Genomic DNA, 15984 nt, shown 5'->3' with positions numbered 1-15984 from the left:
TGGAAATAGGATTAAAAATAATAACTTATTCCTTTTTTTAAAAAAAAAAATCTCCCTATCCTCCAGACATGCTGAAATACTAACCATGCTGGCTGAGAGATAATACTTACCAGACAAACAATGCCCCATTGGGTCATCATTTCAGAGATGCCTAAACAGAAAAACAAAATGACCAAGGTGAGCAAAAAATCAGTGGAAGTAACCACGACTTCCATATTTCTGCTGGCTCTCCCACTGAGTTTCCTTGTAGGAATTTGGGAGGATCAGAAATCTTGCTTGTGCCTTTTTGCCTTTTTGCCTTTGCACCTTACCAGCAGGCAGGTAAACCAGGGAGGGAAGAACGGATTGCAAGACTGGCAGGGAAACTATTTCTTTAATTTTTCAGATTCATATTACTCATTTGAAATATGCAAATAAGTACTTGCTTTGTTGCCTATGGCAACAAGCAATACTTTTAGGCAAGTGGCCCTTTGAAAATTCAAAGGAAAGCTGTTCTTTTTGTTTTGTCTGCTAAATAACAATCTGAACCTGAAGAACATTAGTCAAGGATACCACATAACGTGATCTGTTTTTTCACCAGATAACTGATATCAGGACGTAACAACCTAGCACACTTACAATCTTAAAAACATTCAGTATGTCATATTCTTGAAGGATACCAGGAGTTTAGTTTCTCAGTAAGAAAATAATAACAAAACCCAAGTAACTTCTGTGTCTCATTTAGGAGATAATGATGAAATGTTTGGAAGACTGATTACAAAGTGCATTCAATCAACCATCTTGATCAAGACAGTATCTGGGACAGTGTTTTGTTGTTGTTGTTTTACCATTTTCCTTTTTCCATTTCAAAGCAGGCACTAGAATTGCAGGCTAAATCACAAATTCAAGACTTCCATGGTAGTGTGGCACAAGTTCTCCAAAGCAGTCAGGAAAGTCCCTTGAACAAGTATGTTTGCAAACCTAATACTGAACACAAATAGAATGATCTAAAGTCCAAACTAGTTAGGCAAATCATAAAATTACATATGTCTACTATATGCATGAGTTTTCCCTAAATTAGGTGTGTTCAGATGAATGAGACATTACTCCAGCCAGCTAACTTATCATTGTGTAACTTATAACCCAGAATATCTGGAGAACATTAGGTTGGACATAGATATTAAGTAGATAACTTGAATAAAAGGGAACCTGCTTTGGGGTATTCTAATTCAATTGTTAGTTAACTGAATCATCAGCAACAGAACCATTAATCAAAGGTTCCCGTTAACTTGTAGAAGAGCTCGATTCTTTGAATCTAAATTAGATTCAAAACATTCAAATCAGCATTCACATGTTCCATATTGAGGAAAGTGAGTCAAATTCTAATCACTTACACTGTCCTGATCACATTCCCATCAGGTTTTAGGGTATTAGGATTTGGTGCTCTAATAAAGTCTCATCCATTTTGGAAATAAATTCCAATTATATGAATGAAATGCTAGACTCAAACTATTTAGTAATAAAAATCCTGCTAGCAAAGAGCCTTTGAAAGTAAATATAGCCTTGGTACCAATTTCAGCTTTTCTGCTGATTAGGTGACAACTTAATTAGTGTGCATTGCAGAAGGTGAACTCAATCAACTGACCTACCAGGTGTTATCCTGACACTCATTAAAAAAGCTTAGTTCTGAATGAATTTAAAACCACTTCCATACATAGCTACCAATAAAGACCATTAAGTTGAACTACATCAGAGGCAGGAAGGAGCTCACTGTAGCCTTTGACATCACAAATGAGGTCAAATACATTCTTTCATCATTGGGACCAGATTTTTTAAAAAAAACATCCAAATAGGAAAAGTGTAAACACATTGATTTAACAAGATATTTTCTTTCCAGTTTGATTTTGAGGTTTGAATCTCAGGGGGTTTGTGGGGAGTAAAAGAAGAGCCATTTCAGCTACATTAACTTTATTAGAGGGGACATGGCATCAAGAGAAAGAAACAAATAATTCTTATATTTTGCTCTCCAATGAACTCTGTGGTGTGAAAGGGTAAAAGCATGGCTACATCAGTTCATCAAAATTGAGAATGCAGGATTGCAAATAACCTTAAATGTTGAGATTTCATTACTATCTGAAATAGATAAAAATAGATGAAAGAAATCAAAAGTCCCAAAAGCTCCAAAGCAATTATGTGTGTATTGTCAAGTTAAGAGAAGGGCAAAGTTAAAGGGGAAAAAAGAGATTTTCTCTTCTGGGTGAGAGAAATCTTCTGGATTTCTTCTGCAATCTGCGATCCCTCCATCAAAGTCCTCTTCATTGTTTGGGCTTCCTAAAGAGTGTGGTTTTCTTAATTTTCCGAGTAAAGATTATGCCATGGGGCATTTTAGTTCTTTCAAAAGCCACAGATGAAAATTCTGAGCTTGGAGTGAAATAGTGAGTTGCGATCCAAAAACAGCACATTGCGTTTTACAACTCAACCTGAACTACTTCACAATCGGTCAAGAATCTATATATTGAATGCATGTTGGACTTTAGAGAATCCAATAGACACAGCTAGATTCTTTCATACTTCAGTCCAGTATATGACAGTAACCTTTTTAAATTTCTAAAAATTCAGAAGTCAGCATAACCTAAGCCAAGGAAATACAATCTTGAGACATTGAACAAAGAATGTAATCATGTAAGACTTTTGTACTAACATTTGTACTTTTTCCCATTAGCATGTGATAATGCAAACTTTTACCTTGATTGATACTGAGCCCAGCAAAGCTTTAAAAAAAACCAAAATGAGACATCTTTTAATCCAAGATTAATCAGTCTGTATTTTATCAACTAGGGCAGAGGAGCAAGGTCTGAAATGTATGCTTAATCCAGACACTGAAATGGTATTTCAGTTAGAGGGAGAAGACTCTAAAAGTGTGATACTTAACTATGATAATCAACTACTAAAAAGATAAAAATATGCTGTTTGGGGCAAATCATACTCAGTCAAGTTTTATATTAAGTCTTGTATTAAGTCACATTAACTGCTTGCAGAAATCATAAAATGAAGAGTGTTGGTCTGATCCATCATGATTGTTAATAACACTTTTATGCAAAGAAAAAGCAGGGCTTTTTTTCTCATAGAACGCCCAGAACGGAGTTCTGGCACCTTTTTTTGGATGGAACCTTGTAGGGTAGGCAAGGCGGGTTGTATACTGTGTGTGAGTTCCGGCATCTTTTTTTTTTTTTTTTAGAAAAAAAGCACTGAGAAAAAGTATAAATACCTTTGTACAATGTCCCAATTTAGGGTTCCCAAGCAAGTTAGAATTAAAAGCCAAGTTTAAATGTACATTTACAAATGATTTATCAAACTGTATAGGTGCAATAGGTAACTGTTATCCCTTGAATGCTGGTTTAATCTTTGCATAATTGGAGACAATCTGCCGCATGCTTCATCCCATTGCTAATATTTTTTGCAGTTTACTAAAGCAGAATTTATAGTTTAATATGATATCTGAATACACCTTTAAGTTCTCAGAATTTTAAATTTGAAAACTATTTTAATGCTAAATCTGAAATACTTTTTTAAAACAAACAGATAAAATACTATGGGAAATTTTTGGCCCTTGATCCTCCACATATTTGCTGAAAAACAGCTCCCAGCAACCCTCACAATTGGCCATGTTGGTTGAAGCTCTTGGAAATTGCAGTTCTGAAAACCTGCAGCTTTCAAACTTCCTTTCCTTGAACCAATGAACCAGTGACATTGCAGAATGCTTTCAAGACCACTGAAATCACATATTTTTAATATGCAACTTGTTTTCAGTGATTCCTGAAAGAATTATATGGCTTCAGTGGTTCACTGATCCAAGAAAGAAGGCTATCCACCATTTTTAGTAATTGACAGCCTATTTGTAAGCATCGGTTCTGACCATTCAAGAAAGACAGGACAGAACTTATTCTTAATTTGGGGAGAATCTGTATTGCAGAATGAAATGAGGGATCAGCAGTTTATATCAGGAAGATTTGTTCTTACAGACCTCTTACCTTGATACTCTTTATTGGCCTAGAGCACTCATTTTTCCAAGTAAGTTCAATGCCATTAGATATAATGCCATCAGATGTAATAATTGGTACAGATGTCTTGCGTACAATATTCTGCAGTACAGAAACAGAGCTTGGGAGAATTAATATTGGCAATATAACTGAAGGATGCAATTTTGTCTTGCCAGTTTTCTCTTGATGCAATTTCTTCATCAGATATTTGTCCAAAATAACATTAAAATGCAAATTGCTGCTACAATCAGGTATTGCAAAATGCAAGAACTTAATTTATTGCTGGTCAGTTATAGATATATCAACTGATCTATCCTTTGGAAAGGTACCCGGGCTGGATTTTTTTGGTGCTTTTTAACAGCATAGTAATGGGGCAGACTATCATGTTTATTGGCATCTGCCAAGTTATGAATTAATTTTATTTTCTATAATGCATCTGATTATATGCTTGATCTCTAAATATGCTTAAAATTACCAATCACTTGATTTTAACTTTTTCTTAGTCTTTTGTAAAGATTAAAAAGAGAAAAACTGAATTGTATGAAATGATTGTTTCCCATGAGTCCCTGTGTAAAGCCAAAATCAGTGCATGGAGCAATGAAGAAAAGGGATTAGGATTAGAGCTGAGATTCCCCATTCATCCATGTTTCTAACATAGGGTCAGTCATCTTTTCCCTGTCTTATATTTCTATGAAAACCAGCTTCTATGCGCATAGATATATGTCAAGTAATACAGTGGGAACAGATCGTATATAACAAATATATTGCATGTACCCCTTGGAGGAAAAATTGTCTTGATATTCTCATTATTTCATGTATTCTTGTATTCTTCCTTCTCTAAATCTCTCAATTAGGTGTTATACAGTGCATTCAGAAAGTATTCAGACCCCCTTGACTTTTGTCAATTTTGTTATGCTGCAGCCTGATTCTACAGTTGTTGAAATTCATTTTTTTTTCTCAATCTACTCTCAGTAACCCATAATGACAAAATGAAAACAGAATTTTAGAAATGTCTGTAAATTTATTAAAAATAAAAAAACTGAAATATCACATTGGCATAAGTATTCAAATCTTTCACTCAGTACTTTGTTGAAGCACCTTTTGCAGAAATTACAGCTTCATCTTTTTGCGTATGACGCAACAAGCTTTGCACACCTGGATTGGGGGATTTTCTGCCATTCTTCCTTCCAAATCTCAAGCTCAATCAGGTTGGATGGCGATGGCCAGTGGACAGCCATTTTCAGGTCCGTCCAGAGATATCACGTCAGAGCTCTGGTTGGGTCACTCTAGGACAGTCATAGAGTTGTCCCTGAGCCACTCCTGTGTTGTTTTGGCTGTGTGCTTAGGATCATTGTCATGTTGGAAAGTGAACCTTCGGCCCAGTCAGGTCCTGAGAGCTGTGGTACAGGTTTTATTGAGAATATCCCTGTATTTTGCTTTGTTCAGTTTTCCCTCAACCCTGACCCAGTCTCCCTGTCCCTGCTGCTGAAAAACACCCCCACAGCATGATGCTGCCACTACCATGCTTCACTGTTGGGATAATATGAGGCAAGTGATTGTTTCCTCCAGACATAACATTTAGAATTGAGGCCAAACAGTTCGTTCTTGGTTTTATTAGATCAGAGAATCTTGTTCCTCACAATCTGAGAGCCCTTCAGTTGGTTTTTTTTGCAAAGTCCAAGTGGGCTTTCATGTGTTTTGGACTGAGGAGAGGCTTCTGTCTAGCCCCTCTGCCATAAAGCCCAGATCGGTGCAGAGCTGCAGTGATGGTTGTCCTCCTGGAACTCTGTTCTATCTCCACACAGGATCTCTGGAGCTCAGTCAGAGTGACCATCAGGTTCTTGCTCACCTCTCTTACTAAGGCCCTTCTCCCCCAATTGCTCAGTTTGACCAGGCAACCAGCTCCTGGAAGAGTCCTGGTTGTGAGTTGTTCTATGGTGAGTGGCTGCGCTGAGTTGTCCTAGACCCGATTAAGCAAGCTAATGGAGCTATGCAAGATACTGGATTTGATTTCAAAATGGTACATGAGAGCATTGCATGTTTGCAAATGTAGCTCTTATTTGTCACTTTATTAGGAAAACATGTAACTGCTTTAAAGGCACTAGGCTAGAAAGCAAGAGATCATGAATTTAGTCCCACCTTAGCCATGAAAACCAGCCAGGTGATCTTGGGCCAGTTATTCTATCTGACCCCACCTCACTTCACAGTGTTGTTGTTATGGGGAAAATAGGAGGAAGGTGTGTTGGATATGTTCACCACCTTGAGTAGTTTGTAAAAATAATAAAAGGGAGATACAATCAAGCAAATAAATAGTTGCAGCCAAGTAATACATTTATTTCTCCATACATTTTGAAATCCTTTATTTCTGATGTGAGGGACAGCCCTTTCAAGATAATATTGTAGTTTCTAAGTCAGACTTTCACATTTGTTGGCAAATTAAGAATATTATTGAACTGACATCGGAGTTACTGCTTGTTGCTGAGCCATTAAGTGCTAGAAAGGAAAAGCATACAAGAATTTTACCAAGACAGGAAATATGGCTTTGTAGGAAATTGTCAAGGCCTACATATAATTAACAGTTGCACATTTTCTGGGACTGAAGAGGGAACATCTGTTGTGCTTGACTGGGTCTGTATATAAACAGAGCAATAGTGTCAAGAACAATACCTCTGAAAGCAGGGAGGGTTACATTACTTGTGAAAAAGCATATTCAAGAAATTCTGTCAGCATAGCTTAGACTAGTATTATGTGCCTATTTCTTCAGGACACATACAGATTTCATTGGAAACAGCTGGACAGCTGACAGGAGGTGGTGAGTGTGTTGAATAAGGGGAGGGAGGAGTCAAAAGCACCAGAACAACAGTGAGACAGAGCAGTTTGATAAAAAAAAAAAAAGTACCCTAATTTGCACAAAGGGAAGAAAGAACCTGCTGAGATACATGTATCCAACACTCCTTTGTTATTAGAAGAACAAAAGGAGCTTTGCTCTGGAGCAGTGTTTCTCAACCTTAACAGCTTTAACATGCACAGACTTCAACTCCCAGAATCCCTAGGCAGCATGTTAGGAGTTGAAGTCTGCACATCCTAAAACTGTTGAGATTGAGAAACACTGCTCTAGAGAAAAGGAAATGAAGAAAATAAAAAAATATACTCTGCATTCATGTCTCTCCAAGACATATTCCAAGCCAGCAGTTCTTGCAGCTTGATGGTTTACCCTTTTGAGCAGGCACTGAAATCATGCCTTTTAAGATCACAGCTCAGCAATGGCTACCATATTCTCCCTCTGCTGCCTTGGCACAAAATCAAAAGGCAATTCTGGAGCCAAACTTTTTGGCTATATTTAGTGGATGCATATTATTTAGTATGAAATTGAAAAATTACACATTATAAATTATTTAATACGGGACTTCTTTACTTTTCATGGTCTTCTAACTCTCCAGTAGTAATATACAAAAAAAATTATGGCAAACCTTTGAATGAATGAGTTTTGTCCAATCTATGTATGTCTACTTAGCAAAAAAAGGTTTCTGTCAAATCCAAAGAAAACTGGAAGAACAAATAGAGGCTAATTGTTCTCCCAGATTAATTAGCACAAAGAGCAAAGGCTGAAGATCTTACTGCATTCCATTTTAGTACAAAATGAACACTTTGCAAGTGTCTTGTAAAAATTCTGACACTGCTGGAAATGACTTTGAATTCCATTAATTAGTTGGAATGTCAGTGCAAATCTGACACATACATTACACTAACTTAAGGCAATGAGGCACAACTCTGATAATGGAAGGCAATTCTAGAGTACACTGCAGTGAAACTTAAATCAGCTGCAAATAGAGTTAACAGGTGTTCATTTAAATTCTACACATGAACTTCTGCACTTAACTAAACGGGGGTAATTTTCATTCAATTTATTATTGTACTGCAAAGTCAAAAAGTGCCTCTTGAAATTTATAAAAGTTTTGAAGGTTCTCATCTGGCCGCAATCATAAAATCAGTCATAATATCTGGAAAGTAGAAGACATTTGTATGATAGTTTCTAATGGAAGCAAAAGATTTCATTGAATTATATTATTGGCTGGGTTTTATAAAATTGTAATCTAAATAATCCTAAAGATATCAGGTTGTCTACTACTGGTCTATTTAAAACTGGCAACAATGCAAATTGTGTCTCAGAATATTATTTAAGGTCATAAACAGACTATGTTTTAATGCAGGAAAAAGCGGCTATCCTAAATACATTTACTACAGAGCATATACCTTGGCCAACGGATCTCAGTGGAAGGTGAAACAATAAAGAAAATTGAACGGTGTGTTAAATGTGATTGGCAGGCATTCGGTAAGCTATGCATAATTTTCAAGAACCTGAGGAGAAAAGTTTTCAATCAGTGTGTACTACCTGCTCTAACATATGCCAGTGAAACATGGACAGTAACCTCACAATCAATACAAAAGCTAGGAGTGATGCAAAGAGCCATGGAAACATACAGACTCGGCATTATAGGACAAGGTAGAAAGATCTGCACATGGATTAGAGAACAAACAAAAGTATACGATATCATCAAGAGAGTAAAAGAATAGAAATGGAAATGGGCTGATCACACAGCAAGAGGAACTGATGGCAGGTGGACCAAGGCAGTCATAGAATGGATCCCATTTGATAAAAAGCATCTCCACAAAAGAGACCTAAAACAAGATGGAGCGATGACATCAGCAAGTATTGCGGGCCCAATTAGCAAAAGAAAGCTCAGGATCGTATTGATTGGAAACATGCGGAAGAGGCCTTCATCCTACAATGGATAGACAATAGCTAAAATGATGATGAGTGATGAGACTGTATTGAAGAGAGATGGTCTTCTTCCGAATCACAAATGTATTGGGTCCTTGCTAACTCTTGGCATGTAGAAGACAGAATATTCTATCTAGATTAATATTGCATATTGTGGATAATCCATGCAATTCACTCTTCTATGCCAGCAGCTGAATAGAAAGAAGAATAAAGCATCACACATTTAAAACATACTGCATTCGTTTTCTTCATAACAAAAATGACAAACTAAATAAAAATCCGTAAGAAGCAAAATGTATTTTGAAGTTGTTATAATTACTGAGGTGAGTATATGTTTAAATAAAACTTAAAAAGACGCCCAATCATAAAGTATGCTTCAAAAATTTATTAACATGTACATATTTTAAACAAATGGAATGTTACTTAAAAAGTATAGCCTTGATCAGTAAAATAAAAATCATAATTGTATACTTCCAGACTAAGTAGATGTACCTTAAAAAAAAATTCAAGTAATTTTCCCCAATCATATAACTCATTTAAAAAAAATTCAAATATATTTTACATTCAATGTTACTAATTACATTCTTTTATCAACAGAATAATGAAGGAAGATTTCTTGCTTATTGTCATCACCAAATATAACGTTCCTCATTAAATTGTTCATACTCAAAATTTCATTTCCCATTTTGTGGAAATAGTTAATTTGAACTGCTGATTTTCAGTAGGTTCTTTCAACCATCCAAATAACTCCAGGGAGGGTTAAAAAGTTCATACTCTTCACCAGTCTAGTTATTCCTTAATCATCCTCTTCACATTTAAAAGTTGGTTTGGCAATTTAGTTTCTTCAAATGTATACTCTTATATCTTTGTATTATTTTTCAAATTATTATGTGTATTTAAGGCTAGTAGGGAGGTGACATTAGAGTTCTTGTTAAACCAAAATCACATTTCAATCCTACTTTAATGAGTGCCTATATAAGGCATTCACAGTTCCCCCAGTTTCAAGAAAACATTGGAAACTTTTTAGGAGTTTCACAATGAGAAGATAAAAAAGACAGCTTCCCTAAATTTGTCTACTGTTACAAATCCTTGCCTACAATATATATTACCATTTAAGTTCTGGCTATATTACACATTGTGCTACATTGTGATTTGTTTAACCATGTGTTTAAATAAATCATATTTGGCTGGTCTCAAACATTACAATAATTCTTAAGTCATAGTGTGCAAATCACAATGTTTGAATTGACACAGCATGCAAATCCCAAACCAAAGAAATCATGCTTAGTAGAATGTATACCACTTTCAGCTATATCAATGTGTACAGCGAAGTGGCCAATAGTTCACATGAATGAAGGACATATTTCCAAATTTTCTGCAACCCAGTGGCTCATTGGTAAGCAATAAATAAACAAGGTCAACATGAAAAAAGGTTATCTGAAAATCAGATTTGGAAACCACAGATTATATTTTTCCAAAACCATCATTGCAGTTTGTGTAAACAATCTGTTGAAATTGTTGCCAGTGTTTAAGAGTCAGGGTGTCAAAACATGGGAAAGTGTTGAGTCAGGATGCTCTTTATAGATCTTGTAAACAGAACAATCAACAATTGATTGGCACTTTTAGATAAATTAATCTATGAAATCAGTTAAAATATTCTTAATTTCTGCCTTGTTAACACCTCAATATAATTGCATTTAGGATATTAAAGGCAATCCATGGTACTCTCTAACCAAAGAGAGAAGCAACCTAGAACTAAGGAGGAACTTCCTGATAGTTAGAACAATTAACCAGTGGAACAATCTGCCTCCAGAAGCGGTGAATGCACCAACACTGGAAGTTTTTAAGAAGAAACTGGACAGCCATTTGTCCAAAATGGTATAGGGTTTCCTGCCTGAGCAGGGGGTTGGACTAGATGACCTCCAAGGTCCCTTCCAACTTTATCATTATTATTATTATTATTAATAAATAGTTCACAACTAATTAGAACTATTTTAATTTTTTAATCTTTTTTCAAGGACATTCTAGAGTTTCAAAATTAAGCAAATCTAACTAGCTGCACTAATTAATGCCTCATTAAAGTTTCCACTGATCAATATTTTAGTTGATAAAATAATTAAAATTCTATCACCTAGACTTTTTAGATTTAAAATAATCATGCTGAAGCAATGCAAGACCTGATAGCTTAAAAATACCCCTGGGCTGATAACTTGTACAAATAATTATTGCACGGTATTAATGTTATTTCATGGAATAACCTCTGCTGGACATCTTGTTGCGTCAATTTTTCAAATATACAAACCAGCAGCCTAAATAAATACTGTTGTTTTGCATTTGTTCATAGCAACCTTTTCCAACTTTATGGCTCCAAGTGTCCTGGAACAACTTAACACTAGGTTGGGATAGTGATTGAGAATTTAAGAGTGTTGCTCTCCAGATGTGCTAGTATTATATCAGGTTGAAATAGTTTAACTTTCAACATAAAGGCATTAACTAGTCTACATGTAGATTTCAGTCTCCTATGTATTCCCATCATCATGCAGAGAAAAGAAAAGCAGGCTAACTCATGTATACTGTATATCTCAACCAGAGAGAACAATGACTGAGAATAACATAACCAATTTTTGAAATAATGTTGCTGATGCTGCCCTCTTATGGTTTTGCTTCTAACACCTTCCGGACCTTTATACTATACCCTATGGAGATTCCCAATCATCTAGGCAATGGATGTCCCAAAGAGGCTTTTTCCAAAAGGCAACTGGACTTTTTTCCTTTGAAAACGTTTCACTTCTGAAGAGGCTTCTTGGATGAGAAGTGAAGTGTTTTCAAAGGAAAAAACCAAGACAGTCCAATTGCCTTTTGGAAAAAGCACTTTTGGGACTCTCAATGCACTGCTGCAGGCAAAGGAGCTGTTTTCTGGTCCTCACATCCTACCAGGACTATATGTGTGTGCATGTTTGTTTCAATGAATAGATGGGTAGTGTGTGAAGAAGTGATAATGAAAGGAAGAAGGAAATAATAAAAGTAATATCTACCACTTAGAATTTGGCATCAACTCAGCCAGATGTGGCCTCTGGCAACTTTCTCATGAAAGAATGTACCTTTTGATTGCTAAGTGGTTATTACTACAGTTGCCACAATTCACTCAGTGAACTATGGTTTACAGCAGGCCTGATCTTCTAACTTACATGGTTTTACCCTAGACCTGTAAATCTCAAATTCATTTTATTAGTGAATTAATTTAGAACACTGCCTTTTGACTTTTCAGTCTAGTGAGCAGAGCAGTGTATCTAATACAAACTCTTTAACTTTCACATTTCTTTGTAGGATTTGTTCAAAAACCCCAGAATATCTGAGGAAGACTATCCCTATTACATAAGTAGTGGCAGTTAAAATAATAGGGAAAGAAACTGTCTTCCCTTATAAGGCATTGGTTTGGGGACCAGGCTCAATTTGAGAGTTGCACAAAGAAAAAATAAATTATTTCAAACAAATAAAATGAAGGGATGAGATAATTAGGAAAATTCAAATAAATATCTGATTCTCAAAAGTATTTTGTATCCAAAAGTTTGTTTTATTTCTAGTTACATGTCCTTTTTACTTGGCTCTGGCTGATCTCAGTATTTTGCACCTGATTCTTAAAACAGTTGATCTAGTTAAAAAACAAATTAAATCTCAAAATTGCAAAGTTCTCTCATCCCCCCACTACACAGCCAATATTATGTTTTAATTAAAGTTGTCTTAGATGTTCTGAATAAAAGAAAAATCTTTCATATTATGGGGGTGTTTTTTTTTTCGAATTTAGTGCTGAAAAATGAAACAAACCCTTTAGAGAAAAAACAATGAATAGGAAGAGACTCAGGTTCTTGCCACTTGTCCCTCATGACTTCTTTCCTGTAAATAACCCTTCTTGGGTTGTTGTTCGTTTTTTGCACATTGCAAGCAAATGTGGTTTGGGAATTTCATGCTTGCTGAACATCAACTTCTGACCACTATGTAATATTGAACCAGAGAAGGAAAATACAATATTGTTTTCTTTCTGAAGAAAGTAAAGTTTGCTGGCTATAGCATTTAATACATATGTACACTGCAAAAGACATTCTTCATGAATTTAATATTTGGTTTAAAATTTTAACAGTTGTGAATGTACAGCAAATGTATGAAATATTTCTATATGCACATGAATTACGTGCAATATAACAGCAGTAATTAATAACAATAATAGTCAACAGAAATTTGTTTTTAAAATGATCTTACGGGAACAGAATACATAAATATAGTGAAATAATCTGATTACACAATTTATTTTTCTCATTTTAAATTTCATGTTAAGTTTCCATCACCTTTATTAAATACTTTTTCATGTTGTCACAAACTTTATAAGATATTTTAATTGCTTCTAAAAACATCCTCAAATATATTAACAGCTCATAATTTTATTTGATGAGCTTCTTCTCTATCCTCTCAGAGAAAGCCCATTTTACAATTTATGATAAGACACAATTGTGTAGTAAAGTATTATAGATTCAAGAATACAGGCAATATACCCAGAAAATATGTAAGCCTGTTTATATCAACAAGAAGCGCATATGACTGGGTATAGGATTACAGTTAATACATCAATGACATTGATGCAAATTATTATAATCTGCTATGACCAGCCATTGAGATATAGTAATCTCCAATACAAAAGTTAAAAAAAGGCCAGACATTATCCCAATGAAACATTTCATCTTCCCTACCTTTGTGACTACTGAACTTAAGGAAAGTGGCCTGGTAACTGTGATAGTATAAGAAAATAACTACCTGAAACATTAAAAATATAATACCCGTTAAATTAGCTTGACTGGCAGCATTCTGAAAGATGTTATTTGCCATGTCCCTATAAGTTTTTTAAAAAAATATTGCATAGTTGTTAGATTATGCATTTTCAAAAAAATTGCTGCATTAATATTTACAATGTATTTTATTATACAGAAATGAGAAGAGATTATGGATTTCAATAACTCTAATTGGATCAATAATATTAATTCAGAATTAGCCTTGATTGCATTTTGTTCTTTGGGCTGCATTGTGACAAAGCTTTACTTACAAAATTTTCAAAGATTCAAAGAAAGAACATTGCATTATTTTCCATAAAAATGTGAACAGCATATTGGATGAAGAATCTCTGTATCTCATAGTTTGTCTTCTTCTTTACTGTGAGAAAAAAGAATAGGTGATTCCAAATAAAAAATGGCATCTTCCTTGTGAAATGTTCCAGACTGATGTAGAACATACAGCTTCTGTTCAAGGAATTATGTCAAAACATTCTGTATCTGTACACTGCTTTTAAAAAAATGAAAGTAACTTTGGCCTGTAAATATAAAATATCTATGAAGTTTGTGAGAGTGAATTTTTCCAGGATGTGCAGCATTTTCAAAATCCCTGTGATGCCTTTAGATGAGCATTTGGTACACTGAGGATCCAGCTTTGCATCATTTGTCCCATGCTTGTTCCATCTTCTTCTTTCCCACTCCAAAACGAACAAAAGTTCACTTTTAGATTGACTTCTAAAGATGGAACTTCACATCTATTACTTCTGGTAAGCAGTGTAAGAGACTACAAAAGATTAACAAACACACAATTATATTTCTTGAGAGTAAAATACATTTTCTAAATCACAGTAGTATCTATCAGGACATCTGATATTCAGGTATTTAAAAATAATTATAATTAATTTTCTTGAACTTATTCTTTAATATTAATAGTTTTGAGAAATAATTATTTTCACTTCAGCATATGGCTAATATCTTTGAACATGACTTCTTTATTTGTATGTGGTCTATTCCCAAAGGCTCTGGTCTGGACAGACAACAATCAAGATCAGTATACGATAGCTCCACATGTAATATAAAGAAAATAAACAAAATCATGAACCCACCTTTGCTCAAACATCTTCTACTCCTATGTTAAATGAAATAATAGATCTTAACTGCACTTCTGAAACCAGGAAGAAAAGAACAGATCTGGTCTCCATTAAGAAGAAATTCCTAAGCATGAAGGTTAAGATAGAAACCTTCTACTTCTGAATCAATTGTGGCTTTTTGGACTATAAGTACTGGAACCCTTTGGGGATATCTATATGTTTCAAGATTGTATAGAAAGTTCTAGTAATTTGATTGTTACAACTCTGTGAAGTAAATTTGTTTATTTAGTCAAACTTATGGCTGTCTTAATTGGAATCACAACGTTTGACTGAGTAAGAGAAACTGACTGACTGAATATAGCTCTTTATTCAATATCTATCATTTCTATATTTAAGGGTAGATAATTCTACCATAACTAGGCAAAGAACAGGCATTGGTTACAGGTAATCTGCGGTACATTAGTTAGGACTGCCACCATATTTTTTTTAAATATTCTGCTAATACAATATTACAATGCAGCAGCAATACAATACTTCATTAAAATATCAATAGTAGAAAATTCCTTCAAGCTTGCTTGCTTGAAGCGCTGCTTGAGCAGGGTCCGTAAGATTATCTGGGACACTACACATCCTCTTCACGACCTGTTTTCCTTGTTACCTTCTGGGAGGAGGCTTCGTGGTATCCGTAGCAGAACATCCAGATTCAACCAGAGTTTCGTTCCATACAGCATTAACCTTGCGAACTCTCAAGCTTCCTCCTTCCGTTATATATTCAAGATGGACAGTATTTAATATTTATTTGCTACGTATATGTAGGGATGTGGGTCTATGCATATGTTGTTCATAGTATATTTAGGTGTGTGTCATGTGTTTCACTTTGAGAGCGGGCAACTAATTTCATTTTTGGTGTGTGCCATTGTGCCCACAGTATAAAAATGACAATAAAGGTTATCTATCTTATCTATCTTGTTTATTTATTTCTTGCCTTTTTTGTTTTTATAAATTAGTTAAGGTGGTATACATACCTAATATTCCCTTCTCCTGTTTTATCTACAACAACCCTGTGAAATGAGTTGGGCTGAGAGAGTGACTGGCTCAAAGTCACCTTCAGATGGCTTTTGTGCTTAAGGCTCCTGGTTTCTAGCTGGCGCCTTAACCAGTAGACCAAATCAACTCTTTTTTTGTGGCAGTATCAATAGTTTACATCTTTAACTCTATGCTTTTTGTTGCAATTGGATATGAAAGCTATAACAGTAAATGATATCAGTGAAGCC

The 15984-nt window shown here is 35.0% G+C and overlaps 1 protein-coding gene across 1 annotated transcript in view; it reads right to left on the bottom strand.

Moving 5' to 3' along the window:
- Positions 1 to 12846: 12846 nt before the first annotated feature.
- The window catches only part of ZNRF2 (zinc and ring finger 2), a 39728-nt gene continuing 36590 nt past the window's right edge, over positions 12847 to 15984 (bottom strand). Inside the window, exon 5 of the mRNA XM_015823203.1 lies at positions 12847 to 14403. The gene's annotated coding sequence lies outside the window, so the exon portion shown is untranslated. The remainder of the gene's footprint in view (positions 14404 to 15984) is intronic.

This window comes from Protobothrops mucrosquamatus, unplaced genomic scaffold (assembly GCF_001527695.2).
Source record: "Protobothrops mucrosquamatus isolate PMUCROS unplaced genomic scaffold, P.Mucros_1.0 scaffold_177, whole genome shotgun sequence".
Lineage (NCBI taxonomy): Eukaryota > Metazoa > Chordata > Lepidosauria > Squamata > Viperidae > Protobothrops > Protobothrops mucrosquamatus.
This window is presented reverse-complemented; position numbering and strand designations above follow the sequence as displayed.